Source organism: Bombina bombina, chromosome 7, assembly GCF_027579735.1.
Source record: "Bombina bombina isolate aBomBom1 chromosome 7, aBomBom1.pri, whole genome shotgun sequence".
In the NCBI taxonomy this organism is placed as follows: domain Eukaryota; kingdom Metazoa; phylum Chordata; class Amphibia; order Anura; family Bombinatoridae; genus Bombina; species Bombina bombina.
In genome coordinates, this window is record NC_069505.1 from 576,645,673 (window position 1) to 576,659,408 (window position 13,736).

Genomic DNA, 13,736 nt, shown 5'->3' on the forward strand with positions numbered 1-13,736 from the left:
ATATGTATACATATGTATTTATGTGTGTATATATATATATATTTGTACCTACATATACATCTTTAGATGTGTTTGTTTGCATATCTATGTTAAAGCCTTTCGCAGCCTTTTTTTTCTTCTAACACTTGAGACCTCAAATCTTTGATCCCTTATAACTTTTTTGAACAATATATTTTTTTTAAATAATTGTTATTAGATAATGTTATTATGAATTTAACTGTACTTTGTAATGTATTTTTGATGTGTTTTGTGACACTTTGTTGCTGCGCTAAATAGTTAACTATAGCTCTGACTTCAATTGCGCTCAAGTGATCACGTTAATTTTCAACTTGTAATGTGAGCGCTATACCCAGTGCGATAAACCCCTTTTTGGTCGCAAGTAACTGTTTGCGCACTGTTGGCGCTAAATATTTATTGGCATAAACAGACTACGTTTATTCCTCCTGCATTAACAAATGATTATCCACACACACACACCTGTTGCAGGAATGGGTCACGTGATTTTGCAGAATTTCTGAATATAAAGTAAATATTGAAAGAGATTGCTTCAAAGCAGAGGTCACGAAAAAAAAAAAAATTGTGAGATTTCTATGGGCTACTAACTAACTGAAAGGCAGGATATCTATAGTTAAATGAATATTACTTTCAAAATAAAAATTCCCCAACACTTTATAAAGCACATAGAAACAATGTCATGCATATTTGTTTATTTTTTCTTATAATTTACTTAAAGGGACACTGAACCCAAATTTTTTCTTTCGTGATTCACATAGAGCATGCAATTTTAAGCAACTTTCTAATTTTCTCCTATTATCAAATGTTCTTCATTCTCTTGGTATCTTTATTTGAAAAGCAAGAATGTAAGTTTAGATGCCGGCCCATTTTTAGTGAACAACCTGGGTTGTTCTTGCTGATTGGTGGATTAATTTAACCGACCAATAAACAAGTGCTGTCCAACCAAAAAATAACTTAGTTGCAAATAAAGATAGCAAGAGAATGAAGAAAAATTGATAATAGGAGTAAATTAGAAAGTTGCTTAAAATTGCATGCTTTATCTGAATCACAAAAGAAAAAATTTGGGTTCAGTGTCCCTTTAATTATTCTTTTCCATTGCCCCTAGAGAAGCAACCTTCATACATAAATATGCTGCAGTTTGTCTGACTCTGATACATGCTAGCCAGAGATTGGTTAGAGCAATATTTACAGCTCTCTGATTGGCCAATGCATAGAAGACTGGGTAAACTTATCCAGGAGGGTTTTCAAAGAGTTTATCCTTAGATTGCTGTAAAATAGCAAAACTGTGTGAATGTTGCTAACAAATGATAATTTGAAATGCTTTTAAAACATTTCATTTTGTTTTGCAGTACTTAAAGGAACATGAAACACCAATTTTTTTATTTTTATTTTAAGTGTTTCTCACTAAAACAGTAGGGACAAGAAACCCTAAATTTCTCTTTCATGATTCAGATACAGAATGGGATTTTAAACCACTTTCTAATTTACTTCTATTACCAAGTTTTCTTTGTTCTCTTGGTGTCTTTTGTTAAAAAAAAGCAGGGCTGTAATGCTTAGGAGCCAGCACATGTCTGGAACACTATATGGCAGCAGTTTTGCAAGAATGTTATCCATTTGCAAGAACACTAGATGACAGCACTATTTCCTACCACGCAGGGCTCCAGACCCCTTACTAGGCATCTCTTCAACACAGAATATAATATGGAAATGACTCAGTAGTTAAAGGATTAAAATTGCATGCTCTAAATGAATCATGAAGGTTTAATTTTTACTTTAGTATCCCTTTAAGCAGCTATCATTTCTTATTATTAAAGGGATACTAAACCCAAATTTTATCTTTCATGATTCAGATAGAGAATGCAATTTTAAGCAACTTTCTAATTTACTCCTATTAACAATTTTTCTTCGTTCTCTTGGTATATTTATTTGAAAAAGCAGGAATGAAAACGTAGGAGCCGGCCCATTTTTGGTTCAGCACCCTGGATAGCGCTTGCTGATTGGTTGCTACAATTAGCCACCAATCAGCAAGCAGAAGAAAGAAAGAAAGGTACATTGTACACCTCTAGTTTTTTTTTTTTTAAATATTGTGCTTGCCTAACACTCCCCTAGAGAGACCAACAAGGAACATTTGTTACCTGGGTTTTCAAAATACTGCAAAATGCCTAAACCATCAATCTGAGTTGCTTTTTGGCCTCCCGGGGGAATATGGCATGAGAACAATCTTTAAACAAAGGTAAGAAGTGTTTAATGCCCTTTAAGACTGTACAGTTTGGTGGAATGATGGTCCAGGTAGTAGTGCAATTGAGTAGTTATTAGAAGAGTTGGATGGGTGGCCATTATTTTAAGGATTAGGGTAAGGAGGTTAATGTGGGTGAGTGAGGAGAACTTTCGGAAGTGGTTGTAAGAGATCAGTTTGGTAATGGATTATTTGGGGCCTATCTATCAAGCTCCATACGGAGCTTGAGGGCCCGTGTTTCTGGCGAGCCTCCAGGCTCTAAAGACCGCTGCTCCATAACCCTGTCCGCCTGCTCTGATGAGGCGGACAGGAATCGCCGCAATTCATCCTGATCGAGTATGATCGGGTTGATTGACACCTCCCTGCTGGCAGCCCATTGGCCGCGAGTCTGCAGGGGGCAGCATTGCACCAGCAGTTCTTGTGAGCTGCTGGTGCAATGCTGAATACGGAGAGCGTATTGCTCTCCGCATTCAGCGATGTCAGTCGGACCTGATCCGCACTGTCGGATCAGGTCCGACAGACATTTGTTAAATAGGCCTCTTTGGATGGTCTTCCAGTGGGGATCTGGTCCTAAGGGCAATGTTTGTACCTCATTGGGTGCTCAGTGCTAGCCCACACCACCAGTGCCCACAGCTTTAGAGCTTACGGACACTACAGATAATCAGCAAAGATGCTGTTTCAAAATGAAAATGTACCAAAAAGTTTAAAATTCAAATCATACCTTTTTTTTATCTTTCTTTATATGAAAAATGAGACTTGGAGCAAGTAGGCTGAACAGGGGTGTTCCTTAGGGATGTCTGAAGTTCTCTAAAAGGCCTCATTGTATTCTCTAAGTCTTTTATGCCTGCAGGTCTTTCTGTTTTATCTCACCAAATGTAATTTTGTCTCAAAAGATGCAATTCACTTACTGTTCTGATAGAAAAATAATTTTTGAAACTAGAAGTAAATGCAAGTTATAGTACACAGAATACACTAAAATTGATTTGTATTTGCTTAAAAATATTAGTCATTACTTCCTATGGGAGGCAGCTTACCACTCATCATGACTTACAGGTTTCACACTTTTTTTAGAAAATTGAGGGAGATCTATACATGCAAGTGTTGGCAAGACATAACACTTCATGTCAGTAAATTTTTAGAGAATCAGGCTCAAAGGCTCTGCAGAGTTATTAATTTAAAAGGACATAAAATCTCAAAATGTTTCAACATAAATGTCTAATAGACATGTGCACGGGCAAAATATTTGGTCCAGCTGAACCTTCTGAAACAAATATTTTTTAAAAAAAGTATTTATAATATTCGTTGCCCGTGCTTGTCGGTATTTGTTTTGTTTTAAAAAAAAATATACTAAACATTTATGAAGAAGTTAACCTGTGGCTTTAAATACTTACCTTTAGCGCACTGTAGAGGATTAGCGCTGCTCTCCAGAATGCTACAGTATTTTAACCTCCTAAGTTAATTTAAAGGAAATGAATGAATACCAAGGCTGGATTGGCCTACCAGGATACCAGTAGATTTCCCGGTGGGCTGCAGCAGCTGGGGCTGGAAAGCTACAATTTAAAGGGGTGATTAATGGATGCAATTGGGCTTTAGAGTGCATATAACCACGATCTGGAACTTTTTTTTTTTATAATACAAACTAATATAATACAATTCTGCAACAAAATATTGGGGGAAGGAGTATCCCAGTAATCATTGGGGGAAGGAGTATCCCAGTAATCATCTGAGAAAAATAGGGCGTGCGCATTATACTTAGAGAACGGAAAATAGGGGTGGTCTCCAAAATTTCCAGGGCTGCATTTTATTCCCAGTCCAGCCCTGATGAATACTGACAAATTTCCTCAGTATTTATTCATTTTCTTTAAATTTCGTGTGTATTTGTTTGGATAATCGTTTCATTAAAATGAGGCGAATTTCCATATTTTGCGAATTTGCATATCAAAACAAATGCACATGTGATATATTTAATTATACATATTGATACTTTACAACATAACTTGATTTGTATTTTTTATTTAATTTAACAGTTTTTAGCTAAAAGTTTAAAAGTACATTAAAGTGACGGTAAAGTCATAATTAGACGTTCTTGATTAAGACAGAACATACAATTTTAAACAACTTTCCAATTTACTTCTATTATTTAATTAGCTTCCTTCTCTTGTTATCCTTTGCTGAAAGGTTTATCATGGAAAGCTCAGGAGCAGCAAAGAACCTAGGTTCTAGCTGCTGATTGGTGGCTGCATATATATACTGATTGTATTTCCAATCAGCCAATAGAATGCAAGCTCAATCCTATTGGCTGATTGGATCAGCCAATAGGATGAAAGCTCAATCCTATTGGCTGATTGCAACATCCAATAGGATTTTTTTTCCCCTAATTCATATTGTAAGGGATGCCATCTTGGATGACGTTATTTAAAGGGAAACTTCATTCTTCAAGAGACGTCGTAAGAAGAGGATGCTCCGCGCCGGATGTCTTGAAGATGGAGCTGCTCCGTGCCGGATGGATGAAGATAGAAGATGCCGTCTGGATGAAGACATCTGGTTGAATGAAGACTTCGGCCCGTTTGGATGAAGACTTCTGCCGGCTTCGCTGAAGACTTCTGCCGCTTGGATGAGGATGGATGTCCGGTCTTCGAAAACTGTAAGTGGATCGTCGGTGGTTAGTGTTAGGTTATTTTTTTTTTGGGTGGGTTTTAATTTTACGTTAGGGACTTTGGGCAGTAAAAGAGCTAAATGCCATTTTAAAGGCAATGCACATACAAATGCCCTTTTCAGGGCAATGGGGAGCTTAGGTTTTTATTTGGGGGGTTGGTTGTGTGGGTAGTGGGTTTTACTGTTGGGGGGTGTTTGTATTTTTTTTTACAGGTAAAAGAGCTGATTTCTTTGGGGCAATGCCCCGCAAAAGGCCCTTTTAAGGGCTATTGATAGTTTAGTTTAGGCTAGGGTTTTTTTTATTTTTTTTGGGGGGGGGGATTTTTTATTTTGATAGGGCTATTAGATTAGGTGTAATTCTTTTTTATTTTTGATACTGTGGTTTTTTATTTTTTGTAACTTAGTTGTTATTATTTTGTAATTTAGTAATTTTTAATTGTAGATTTAAATAATTTGAGTAGGGTTAGGTTTTTAAATATGTAATATAGTTAATTTAATTTGTAGTTTAATGTAATTTTAGTATAATAGTTAGGGTAGGTTAATTAATAGTTTAATATAGTTTAAGGTAATTTTTGTATAATAGTTAGGGTAGGTTAATTAATAGTTTAATATAGTTTATTTTAATTCTAAAGGTAAGTTTTAATTTATTATAAGATAGGGATGAGGTAATTATAATGTAAAGTTAGCGGGTTGTTAGGTTTAGGTGTTAATAGCTTAATTTAGTTTATGGCGATGTGGGGGCTGCGGTTTAGGGGTTAATCGGTTTAGTTAGTGGTAGTATCATACACAGCTCAGCTCAAACTCAGAGACATTTTAACTCCCAAGACCGCTACGTAAAGATATTTGTTTCTGGTATCCCTGTGAGCGAGGGCGTACGATATCTTTTAGCAGTAGGAGAAGCAAATTGCTATATAACAATCAGTTACATACTTCAGGTAATACCTTAAACAGGTTCCCACTCCCAGGACGGCAACAATAAGATACTTGTGCTGGAACCCTCTACGAGACGGCGGTCAATATCTTTAAGTTGGCGGTAGAATAACAAACAAACAACTGCTGACTCCCAAGATCGCCTAAGTAAGTAAGCTTGTACAAAAGGCATTAGGAGTTGAAGATTCAAAGATATAACGTGTGCGCACACTCGGAAGACCTGTAAAAACTAATGGGTTATTAACCAATCCTAAAATAAACATGAAACACTAACTTTTTCCTGGATTTCACATCAAAGTTTTCATCAATCACTATCTATCACACAATTCCTTTTAGCAACAGGATACTATTAAAGAGCACGGATCACATCAAGATAATTTCAATAGCACCAAATCACCTAAAAGCGTATTTCAAATGAAACGGATCATTTAAGGTAAAACGAATATTAATCTACACTTGATGGGAACATTTTTTATAGATCTCAAAGAGAGAACATTTTATTAATTAATTATTTATCATATGTGATATCAAGCATCGCTTGCAATCACATACGCCTAGATTTAGAGTTTTGCGGCCAAAGGGGTGCGTTAGCTAGGCGTCTTTTTTTTTCTAGCGCTGCTTGTAAACAACGCTGGTATTTAGAGTTCTCTGAAGGGCTGCGTTATGCTCCAAAAAGCGAGCGTAAAGGCATATTTTCTGCCACTTCAACTCTCAATACCAGCGTTGCTTACGGTAGCGGCTAGCTGTAAAAACGTGCTTGTGCACGATTCCCCCATAGGAAACAATGGGGCAGTTTGGGCTGAAAAAAACCCTAACACCAGCAAAAAAGCAGCGTTCAGCTCATAACGCAGCCCCATTGTTTCCTATGGGGAAACACTCTCTAAGTCTGCACCTAACACCCTAACATGAAGCCCGAGTCTAACACCCTAACACCCCTAACCTTACACTTATTAACCCCTAATCTGCCATCCCTGCTATCGCTGATACCTGCATTACACAATTAACCCCTAATCTTCCGCTCCGGAGACCGCCGCAACCTACATTATCCCTATGAACCCCTAATCTGCTGCCCCTAACATCGCCGACACCTATATTATATTTATTAACCCCTAATCTGCCCCCCCAACGTTGCCGCTACCTTACCTACACTTATTAACCCCTAAACTGCCGACTGGACCTCGCCGCTACTCTAATAAATATAGTAACCCCTAAGTCTAACCCTAACCCTAACATCCCCCTAAGTTAAATATAATTTTAATCTAAGGAAATAAATTATATTGTATTATATATATGTATTATATATGTACACTCCTTTTCAGTCCTGGACTGAAACTTTTTTCTATGTATTAATTCTGTTAAGTGTACAGCACCCGCCCCATTAGATACTCATTTGGACACATGTAGCCTCTGTGATAGGCGTAATAACATTTAAACCTAAAAGGGCAACAACCTGAGTAGTGCTATTGTTTGTTTTCTTTGTCTTGCCCAACACCCATAAACTACCTATGTACCCCTAAACCGAGGTCCCCCATATCGCCGCCACTGTAATAAATATTTTTAACCCCTAATCTGCCGACCGCACACCGCCGCCACCTACATTATCCCTATGAACCCATAATCTGCTGCCCCTAACATCGCCGACACCTACATAATATTTATTAACCCCTAATCTGCCCCCCCAACGTCGCCGCTACCTACCTACACTTATTAACCCCTAATCTGCTGACCGGACCTCGCCGCTACTCTAATAAATGTATTAACCCCTAAACCGCCGTACTCCTGCCTCGCAAACCCTATAATAAATAGTATTAACCCCTAATCTGCCCTCCCTAACATCGCCACCACCTAACTTCAACCCCTAATCTGCCGACCGGACCTTGTCGCTACTCTAATAAATGTATTAACCCCTAAAGCTAAGTCTAACCCTAACCCTAACACCCCCCTAAGTTAAATATAATTTTAATCTAACAAAATAAATTAAATATTATTAACTAAAGTATTCCTATTTAAAGCTAAATACTTACCTGTAAAATAAACCCTGATATAGCTACAATATAACGAATAATTATATTGTAGCTATTTTAGGATTTATATTTATTTTACAGGCAACTTTGTATTTATTTTAACTAGGTACAATAGCTATTAAATAGTTATTAACTATTTAATAGCTACCTAGTTAAAATAATTAAAAAAATTACCTGTAAAATAAATCCTAACCTAAGTTACAATTAAACCTAACACTACACTAGCAATAAATTAATTAAATAAATTGCCTACAATTATCTACAATTAAATAAACTAAACTAAATTACAAAAAAAAAACCACTAAATTGCAAAAAATAAAAAAAGATTACAAGAATTTTAAGCTAATTACACCTACTCTAAGCCCCCTAATAAAATAACAAAGCCCCCCAAAATAACAAAATTTCCCTACCCTAATCTAAATTAAAAAAGTTAACAGCTCTATTACCAGCCCTTAAAAGGGCATGCCCCAAAGTAATCAGCTCTTTTGCCTGTAAAAAAAAACACAATACCACCCCCCAACATTAAAACCCACCACCCACATACCCCTACTCTGACCCAAACCTCCCTTAAATAAACCTAACACTACCCCCCTGAAGATCTCCCTACCTTGAGTTGTCTTCACCCAACCGGGCCGAAGTCTTCATCCGATGGGGCAGAAGAGGGCATCCAGACCGGCGAAGTCTTCATCCTATCCGGGCAGAAGAGGACATCCGGACCGGCAGACATCTTCATCCAAGCGGCATCTTCTATCTTCATCAATCCAACGAGGAGCGGCTCCATCTTCAAGACCTCCGGCGCGGAACATCCTCCTTCCCCGACGACTACCCGATGAATGAAGGTTCCTTTAAGTGACGTCATCCAAGATGGCGTCCCTCGAATTCCGATTGGCTGATAGGATTCTATCAGCCAATCGGAATTAAGGTAGGAAAAATCTGATTGGCTGATTGAATCAGCCAATCAGATTCAAGTTCAATCAGATTGGCTGATCCAATCAGCCAATCAGATTGATCTCGCATTCTATTGGCTGATCAGAACAGCCAATAGAATGCAAGCTCAATCTGATTGGCTGATTGGATCAGCCAATCCGATTGAACTTGAATCTGATTGGCTGATTCAATCAGCCAATCAGATTTTTCCTACCTTAATTCCGATTGGCTGATAGAATCCTATCAGCCAATCGGAATTCGAGGGACGCCATCTTGGATGACGTCCCTTAAAGGAGCCTTCATTCGTTGGTAGTCCGTCGGGGAAGAAGGATGTTCCGCGTCTGCGGAATGAAGATGGATCCTGAAGAAGAAGATTGAAGACCCCGCTTGGAAGATGACATCGCCCGGATGGAAGATAGGATTCTATCAGCCAATTGGAATTCGAGGGATGCCATCTTGGATGACGTCACTTAAAGGAACCTTCATTCGGCGAGTAGGCGTCAGGGAAGAAGGATGGATCCGCGTCGGCTGGAAGAAGATGGCTCTGCTCCGCTCCGGATGGATGAAGATAGAAGATACTGCTTGGATGAAGATGTCTTCCGGTCCGGATGTCCTCTTCTGCCTGGATAGGATGAAGACTTCTGCCGCTCCGGATGTCCTCTTTTGGTCCATCGGTGCCCGGCTGGGTGAACACGACTCAAGGTAGGGAGATCTTCAGGGGGGTAGTGTTAGGTTTATTTAAGGGGGGTTTGGGTTAGAGTAGGGGTATGTGGGTGGTGGGTTGTAATGTTGGGGGTGGTAATGTGTTTTTTTTACAGGCAAAAGAGCTGATTTCTTTGGGGCATGCCCCGCAAAAAGCCCTTTTAAGGGCTGGTAAAAGAGCTGGTTACTTTTTAATTTAGAATAGGGTAGGGACCTTTATTATTTTGGGGGGCTTTTTTATTTTATTAAGGGGCTTAGAGTAGGTGTAATTAGCCTAATATTCTTGTAATCTTTTTTTATTTTTTGTAATTTAGTGTTTGTTTTTTTTGTAATTTAGTTTAGTTTATTTAATTGTATTTAATTGTAGGTACTTGTAGTTAATTTATTTAATTTATTTATTGATAGTGTAGTGTTAGGTTTAATTGTAACTTAGGTTAGGATTTATTTTACAGGTAATTTGGTAATTATTTTAACTAGGTAGCTATTAAATAGTTAATAACTATTTAATAGCTATTGTACCTAGTTAAAATAAATACAAAGTTGCCTGTAAAATAATATAATAATAATAATTATTATTATTCGTTATATTGTAGCTATATTAGGGTTTATTTTACAGGTAAGTATTTAGCTTTAAATAGGAATACTTTAGTTAATAATATTTAATTTATTTTGTTAGATTAAAATTATATTTAACTTAGGGGGGTGTTAGGGTTAGGGTTAGACTTAGCTTTAGGGGTTAATACATTTATTAGAGTAGCGGCGAGGTCCGTTCGGCAGATTAGGGGTTAATACTTGAAGTTAGGTGGTGGCGATGTTAGGGAGGGCAGATTAGGGGTTAATACTATTTATTATAGGGTTTGCGAGGCAGGAGTACGGCGGTTTAGGGGTTAATACATTTATTAGAGTAGCGGCGAGGTCCGGTCAGCAGATTAGGGGTTAATAAGTGTAGGTAGGTAGCGGCGACGTTGGGGGGGGGCAGATTAGGGGTTAATAAATATTATGTAGGTGTCGGCGATGTTAGGGGCAGCAGATTAGGGGTTCATAGGGATATGGCGGCGGTGTGCGGTCGGCAGATTAGGGGTTAAAAATATTTATTACAGTGGCGGCGATATGGGGGACCTCGGTTTAGGGGTACATAGGTAGTTTATGGGTGTTGGGCAAGACAAAGAAAACAAACAATAGCACTACTCAGGTTGTTGCCCTTTTAGGTTTAAATGTTATTACGCCTATCACAGAGGCTACAAGTGTCCAAATGAGTATCTAATGGGGCGGGTGCTGTACACTTAACAGAATTAATACATAGAAAAAAGTTTCAGTCCAGGACTGAAAAGGAGTGAACATATATAGCACTCAACAACCGTTTAGGCTAAATTATGGTTGACGGTACTAGCCAGAGCAAAATAGAAATGATATAAATGTCTGATTCCAATTTGTAAAACTTAACCTTTATTACTATAAATTTAAAAACAAAGTAACACAAACAAAACCCTAAATATTAAAAACACAGTCACGGTTTCGGGGTGTGTGGGCAAGCAACACAGGTATGGTGACTGCCCCTGATAAATTGGAGCCCCAATCGGGATGTTGTTACTGGAACAAACTCAATAATCACTTGGAGATTGTATAGTCTCCTAAGTGATGTGACAGTATTAAACAATATAATCAGAAAAATGACTGCAGTATTCAAATCTCCTGTATGGTAAAAACAGTATAAGGGGATATAAAATGCCAGAATAATATATCACTGGTTCATGTATTTAAGTGGTTTTCTAAATTATGTGGAGCCACCTTGTATTTCACAATAAATTTGGATCAGCTATATTTAAGCCTAAGTGATTGTGGGTTGGTTAGCCAAAGGTCAGCCTTGTAGCACTTTAAGAAAAGGGGGGGTTAACAACACTGTTAAGAATAAGTATATAATGGCCTGGAAAAAGATCAGTATGCTTTACCTATGTATTTATAGAGTGTTAGATTTCGAACAATATTGGCCATGAATACCCAGTCAGTAAGCTTATATAGATTTCTATATTTATTTTAGTATTAGTAACGGACAGTTATTTCTATCCTTAACTAGAATGTACTAGTACCCATATAGCTGTATTTTGAATGCTGATACTGGTTTCAACAGGCTTTACCTATATAGGACTAATAATTAGAATATTACTCTAAATCAAATTGGTTTGTGCGGCTGGGATTCTAAAATAATTGCTGTGCTGCAGCAAAAGATTTTATGGATGATCTTAATATAACGCCGTCCACAATATTAACCCTAGGAACACAATTAGTTAACTTATATAGGTTTCTTTATTTATTTTAACATTGGAATACATGCTCCATAGATATTGTACCTGGAAGAAGGATCCGTATGCTTCACATGTGTATTGATAGAGTGTTTATTTTTGACACAGTATTAACTGTGGTCCGTGGGTACACAGTCAATTGACTTATAAGGGTTTCTTTATTTATTTTAATACTGGAATACATACACCACGAATATGGTATAGAGATTGCCAATAATTTCACCTATATCACATCAGGTGAAGTTAGTCAGTGTTATCAATTTATCAAGTTGGATATTGAAATGATGGGTAGTTGTTTCCTATCATTGACTAAGGTGTACTAATATCCATATAGAGTAGCGGCGAGGTCCGGTTGGCAGATTAGGGGTTAATACTTGAAGTTAGGTGGTGGCGATGTTAGGGAGGACAGATTAGGGGTTAATACTATTTATTATAGGGTTTGTGAGGTGGGAGTGCGGCGGTTTAGGGGTTAATACATTTATTAGAGTAGCGGCGAGGTCCGGTCGGCAGATTAGGGGTTAATAAGTGTAGGTAGGTAGCGGCGACGTTGGGGGGGCAGATTTGGGGTTAATAAATATTATGTAGGTGTCAGCGATGTTAGGGGCAGCAGATTAGGGGTTCATAGGGATAATGTAGGTGGCGGCGGTGTGCGGTCGGCAGATTAGGGGTTAAAAATATTTATTATAGCGGCGGTGATGTGGGGGACCTCCGTTTAGGGGTACATAGGTAGTTTATGGGTGTTAGTGTACTTTAGAGCACAGTAGTTAAGAGCTTTATAAACCGGCGTTAGCCCAGAAAGCTCTTAACTACTGACTTTTTTCTGCGGCTGGAGCTTTGTCGTTAGATTTCTAACGCTCACTTCAGCCACGACTCTAAATACCGGCGTTAGGAAGATCCCATTGAAAAGATAGGATACGCAATTGGCGTAAGGGGATCTGCGGTATGGAAAAGTCACGGCTTGAAAGTGAGCGTTAGACCCTTACATACATGACTCTAAATACCAGCGGGCGACCAAAAGCAGCATTAGGACCCCTTAACGCTGCTTTTCACGGCTACCGCAGAACTCTAAATCTAGGTGATATTCTCTGTATTTATTATATATATTTTCTGTACACTCTGCACTTTAACTATTTGTATACCAGTTATAATTAATATTGAAAACTGAGGATATTATACCAATTTGAATTGTTTTGGTGTTTTGGGTTATAAACCTTATTGTCTACCATTTGAACATATGGGGCGCGATCCGATATAGATCGCAGTTTGCGGCGCAAGCGAGGGAACCCATGTCGCCCGCAGTTTCAGCTCGCAACTCGAGCCATCCAATATGCGGCGCCGTCACTTGCTAAAGTGGCGCAAGTCTCACAAACCAGCGATGTCCAGAAATCTGCGTAAGTACAGATTTTTGGAGTCGCCAGTGACTTGAGCCACGTTAGAAACTGCCGGCGCCTATAAAACCTGACTAAAGTCTAAATCACCCACACTGTCTAACACGCCTCCCTAACATAGCCCGACACGTCTAACACGCCTCCCTAACATAGCCCGACACGTCTAACCCTCTATCCGCTATCCCCCCTCACTATCCTAACAATAAAAAAGCTATTAACCCCTAAACCGCCGCTCCTGTACCCCGCCGCAACCTAATAAAGTTATTAACCCCTAAACCGTCGCTCCCGTACCCCGCCGCCAGCTATATTATATCTATAACCCCCTAAAGTGAGCCCCTAACACCGCCGCCATCTATCTTAAAATTATTAACCCCTAATGTAAGCCCCTAACACCGCCGCCATCTCTATTAAAATGATTAACCCCTAATTTAATCTACCTACCCCGCCGCCAGCTATATTATCTATATTAACCCTAAGTATATTATAGTTAATATAGGTATTACATTATATATATCCTATATAATAAAAGACAAGAGTTTGTCTGAAGCCGTCATGCGCA